Below are 6,000 nucleotides of genomic sequence, written 5' to 3' on the forward strand. Positions count from 1 at the left end.
ACACCCAGTGCTCATCCCAACAAGTGCCCTCCTTATTGCCTCCTGCCTATTTAGACCCTCCCCCCACCTAACACCCTTCCAGCAATCCTCAGTTTGTTCCCTGTATTTAAGAGTCTCTTATGATTTGTCTCCCTCTCTGTTTTTATCTTAATTTTCTTTCCCTTACCTTATGTTTATCCGTTTGCATCTTAAATTCCACATATGAGCTAAAACATGTGATATTTGTCTTTCTTTGACTGATTAATTTCACTTAGCATAATATACTCTAGTTCTATCCATGTTGTTGCAAAGTTATCATTCTTTTTGATCACCGAGTAATATTATATTGTATATAATATATATATATATATATATACATACACACTACACCTTCTTTATCCATTCATCAGTCAGTGGACATTTGGGCTCTTTCCATACTTTGGCTGTTGTTCATAAGGCTGCTATAAACATTGGGGTGCATGTGTCCCTTCAAAACAGCACTCCTGTATGTTTTGGAAAAATACCTAGTAGTGCAATTGCTGGGTCATAGGGTAGTTCTATTTTTAATTTTTTGAGGATATTCCATACTATTTTCTAGAGTGGCTGCACCAGTTTGCATTCCCACCAGAGTGCAAAAGAGAGCCTCTTTCTCCACATCCTTGCCAACATCTGTTGTTGCCTGAGTTGTTAATGTTAAGCCATTCTGACAGGTGTGAGGTAGTATCTTATTATGGTTTTGATTTGTATTTCCCTGAAGATGAGTGATGTTGAGCATTTTTTCATGTGTTGGTTGGCCATCTTGATGTCTTCTTTGGAGAAGTGTCTATTCATGTCTTTTGCCCATTTCTTCATTGGATTATTTGTTTTTTGGGCGTTGAGTCTGAGAAGTTGTTTATAGATTTTGGATACTAACCCTTTATCTGATATGTTGTTTGCAAATATCTTCTCCTATTCTGTCAGTTGTCTTTTCATTTTGCTGATTGTTTCCTTTGCTGTGCAGAGGCTTTTTATCTTGATGAGGTCTCAATAGTTCATTTTTGCTTCTGTTTCTCTTGCCTCCTGAGAAATGTCAAGTAAGAAGTTGCTGCAACCAGGGTCAGAGAGGTTTTTTGCCTACTTTCTCCTCTAGGATTTTGATGGCTTCCTGTCTTACATTTAGGTCTTTCATCCATTTTGAGTTTATTTTTGTGTATGTGTAAGATAGTGGTCCAGGTTCATTCTTCTGCATGTCACTGTCCAGTTCTCCCAACAATATTGCTGAAGAGACTGTCTTTTTTCATTGAATATTATTCCCTGCTTTGCCAAAGATTAGTTGGCTATATGTTTGTGGGTCCATTTCTGGCTTCTCTATTCTGTTCCATTGATCTGAGTGTCTGTTTTTGTGCCAGTACCATACTGTCTTGATGATTATAGCTTTGTAATATATCTTGAAGTCCAGGATTGTGACGCCTCCAGCTTTGATTTTCTTTTTCAGGATTGCTTTGGCTATTTGGGGTCTTTTTTGGTTCCATACAAATTTTAGGATTGTTTGTTCTTGCTCTGTGAAGAATGCTGATATTATTTTTGATAGGGATTGTATTGAATATGTAGATTGCTTTGGGTAGTATCGACTTTTTAACAGTATTTTTTCTTCCAATCCATGAGCATGGAATATTTTCCCATTTCTTTGTGTCTTGTTCAATTTCTTTCATAAGCTTTCTATAGTATTCAGTGCATAGATTTTTCACCTCTTTGGTTAGGTTTATTCCTAGGTGTTTTATGGTGTTTAATGCAATTGCCTATCAGATTGATTCCTTGATTTCTCTTTCTGTTCCTTCATTATTGGTGTATAGGAATGCAACTGATTTTTGTGCATTGATTTTATATCCTTTGACTTTGCTGAATTCATGGATCAGTTCTATCGGGTTTTTTGGTGGAATCTTTTGGGTTTTCCATGTAGAGTATCATGTCATCTGTGAAAAATGGAAGTTTGACTTTCTCCTAGCTGATTTGGATGGTTTTTATTTCTTTGTCTTGTCTGGTTGTTGATGCTAGGACTTCCAACACTATGTTGAATGACAGTGGTGACAGTGGCTATCCCTGTCATGTTCCTGACCTTAAGGGGAAAGCTCTCAGTTTTCCCCATTGAAGGTGACATTAGCTGTGGGTCTTTAGTATATGGCTTTTATGATATTGAGGTATGATCCTTCTATCCCTACTTTCTTGGGGGGTTTTATCAAGAGAGGATGCTGTATATTATCAAATGCTTTCTCTGTATCTATTGAGAGGATCATATGGTTCTTATCCTTTCTTTTCTTAATATGAGATATCACATTGATTGATTTGCAGATGTTGAACCAGCCCTGCATCCCAGGAATAAATCCCACTTGATTGTGGTGAGTAATTCTTTTAATGCACTTTGGATCTGGTTTGCTAGTATCTTGTTGAGAATTTTTGCATTCATGTTCATCAGGGAAATTGTCCTGTAGTTCTCTTCTTTAGTGAGGTCTTTGTTAGTTTAGGAATCAAGGTAATGCTGGCTTCATAGAATGAGTTTGGAAGTTTTCCTTACATTTCTTTTTTGTGGAGCATATTCAAAAGAATAGGTGTTAACTCTTCTTTAAATGTTTGATAGAATTTCCCTGGAAAGCCATCTGGCCCTTCACTCTTGTTTATTGGGAGATTTTTGATTACTAATTCAACTTCTTTACTGGTTATGGGTCTGTTCAGATTTTCTATTTCTTCCTGTTTGTGTTTTGGTAGTTTATATGTATCTAGGAATTTCTCCATTTCTTCAAGATTGCCCAATTTGCTGGTGTATAATTTATAATAATATTCTCTTATTATTGTTTGTATTTCTGTGGTGTTGGTTGTGATCTCTCCTCTCTCATTTGTGATTTTATTTATTTGGATCCTTTCCCTTTTCTTTCTGATCAGTCTGGCCAGAGGGTTATCAATTTTGTTAATTTTTTTTTAAATTTTTTTAACGTTTTTTTTTTATTTATTTTTGAGACAGGGAGAGACAGAGCATGAACGGGGGAGGGTCAGAGAGAGAGGGAGACACAGAATCCAAAACAGGCTCCAGGCTCTGAGCTGTCAGCACAGAGCCCGACACAGGGCTCAAACTCACGGACAGTGAGATTGTGGCCTGAGCCGAAGTCGGACGCTTAACCGACTGAGCCACCCAGGTGCCCCTCAAATTTGTTAATTTTTTCAAAGGACTAGCTCCTGGTTTCATTGATCTGTTCTACTGTTTTTTTTTTTTTTAATTTTATTTTGATAGCATTGATTTCTGCTCTAATCTTTATTATTTTCCTCCTTCTGCTGTTTTGGGGGTTTATTTGCTGTTTTTTTCCAGCTCTTTTAGGTGTAAGGTGTAGGTTGTATATTCAAGACCTTTATTCCTTCCTTTAGGAAGGCCTAGATTGCTATATACTTCCCTCTTATGACTGTCTTTGCTGCATCCCAGAGATTTTGGGCTGTTATCATTTTCATTGGCTTCCATGTACTTTTTAATGTCCTCCTTAATTTCTTGGTTAAACCATTCATTCTTTAGTAGGATGTTCTTTAATCTCCAAATATTCATGGCTTTTCCAAATATTTTCTTGTGGTTGATTTCGAGTTTCATAGCATTGTTATTTGAAAATATGCAAGGTATGATCTTGATCTTTTTGTACTTGTTGAGGGCTGATTTGTATCCCATTATGGGTCTATTCTGGAGAATGTTCCATGTACACTTGAGAAAATGTGTATTCTGCTGTTTCAGGATGAAATGTTCTGATTATATCTGTTAAGTCCATCTGGTCCAGTATGTGATTCAAAGCCATTGTTTCCTTGTTGATTTTGTGTTTAGATAATCTGTCTATTGCTGTAAGTGAGGTGTTGAAGTCCCCTACTATTACCGTATTATTATCAATGAATATCTTTATGTTTGTGATTAATTAATTTATATATTTGGGCATTTCACATTGGAGGCATAAATATTTGCAGTTGTTAGATCTTCTTGGTGGATAGACCCCTTAATTATGGTATAATTCCTTTCTTCATTTCCCTTCATTTTAAAATCTAGTTTTTCTGATATAAGTATGGCTACTCTAGCTTTCTTTTGATGACCATCAGCATGATAGATGGTTCTCCATCACCTTACTTTCAATCTGCAGGTGTCTTTAGGTATAAAATGGGTCTCTTGTAAGCAGCATATAGATGGGTCTTGTTTTCTTTTCTATTCTCATACCCTATGTCTTTTGATTGGAATGTTTAGTCCATTGACTTTTAAAGTGAGTACTGAAAAATATGAATTTAGGACCAGTGTGTTGTCTGTAGAGTTGTTGTTTCTGGTGATGTTTTCTGGTCCTTTCTAGTCTTTGTTGCTTTTGGTCTTTTTTTGTTTTGTTTTGTCTTTTCTCTACTCAAAGAGTCCCACTTAACATTTCTTGCAGGGCTGGTTTAGTGGACACGAACTTCTTTAGTTTTTGTTTGTCTGGGAAACTCTTTATCTCTCCTTCTATTTTGAATGGCAGTCTTCCTGGATAAAAAGAATTCTTGCCTTCATATTTTTCTGATTCAGCACATTGAATATATCCTACTACTCCTTTCTGGCCTGCTAAATTTCTGTGGAAAGGTCTGTTACATACCTGAAGTGTCTTCTCATAGGTTAAAGACTTTTTTTCCCTTTCTGCTTTCATAATTCTTTCCTTGTCTGTGTATTTTGTGAATTTGACTATGATATGCCTTGTTGATGGTCGGTTTTTGTTGAATCTAATGGGAGTTCTCTGTGCTTCTTGGATTTTGATGTTTGTGTTCTTCCCCAGATTAGGAAAGTTTTCCACTATAATTTGCTCACATAAACCTTCTGCCCCTTTTTCTCTCCCTTCATCTTCAGGAACTCCAATGATTCAGATGTTGTTCCTTTTTAATAAGTTATTGAGTTCTCTAAGTCTTGTATCGTGGTCTTTTGCCTTTGCTTCCCTCTTTTTGTCTGCTTCATTATTCTCCATAATTTTGTCTTCTAAATCACTGATTCGCTGCTCTGCTCTGTTCATCCTTGCCACTGTGGCATCCATTTGAGATTGTATCTCAGTTATAGCATTTTTAAATTTGTCCTGACTAGATTTTATTTCTTGTATCTCTGCAGAGTCTATGCTTTTTTCAACCCCAGCTAGTATTCTTATTATTGTGGTTCTAATTTCTAATTCATACATCTTGCTTATTTCTGTGTTGATTAAGCCCCTGGCTGTCATTTCTTCCCATTCTTTCTTTTGGGGTGAATTCCTTCATTTGTCATTTTGGAGGAAGAAATAAATTAATAAAATAAAAAATTAAAATTAAAAAATTAAAGACAAAACAAAAAATCAAATAAACTAAGATAGATCATAGGTGTGCTTTGGTCTGTTTGTTGATAGAAGCTGAATAGAAGAGGGGAAAAAGGGGAAGAAAATAAAAGAAAAAAGGTAAGAAAAATTTAAAAACAAAAAAATATAGAATAAAATAAAATAAAATGAAATAAGGTGAAATAGAATTAAAATTGTTATAATGGAAGGTCTTTTTTTTAACATTTATTTATTTTTGAGAGACAGAGAGAGGCAGAGCATGAGCAAGGGAGGGGAGAGAGAGAGAGAGATACAGAATATGCAGCAAGCTCCAGGCTCTGAGCTGTTTGTTAGCACAGAGCCCGACACGGGGCTCAAACTCATGAACTGCAAGACCATGACCTGAGCTTGTCAGAAGCTCAACCAACTGAGCCACCCATGCGCCCCTAAAAAATGTTAAAAAATATAAAAATAAAGAAAAATAATTGAATAAAAATTTAAAAATAAAGAAAATAAAAATAAAGTTTTTCTTTGTGTATCCAAGAAAAAGAAAAGAAAGGAGAAAAAGAAAAGGAGACACAATATAAACAAAAACGGAAGCAAAAAAACTGAAGTAATAAATGAACCAACAAACAGAATGAAACCTGAATGAAATTACATCCAGTTTCCCCTAGAACTGAAACTATGAAGCCCTCTGTAATCTGTACACTATGCAGGTGGAGGGACTTGTGCT

The sequence above is a fragment of the Lynx canadensis genome, chromosome B1 (genome assembly GCF_007474595.2).
Source record: "Lynx canadensis isolate LIC74 chromosome B1, mLynCan4.pri.v2, whole genome shotgun sequence".
Taxonomy (NCBI): domain Eukaryota; kingdom Metazoa; phylum Chordata; class Mammalia; order Carnivora; family Felidae; genus Lynx; species Lynx canadensis.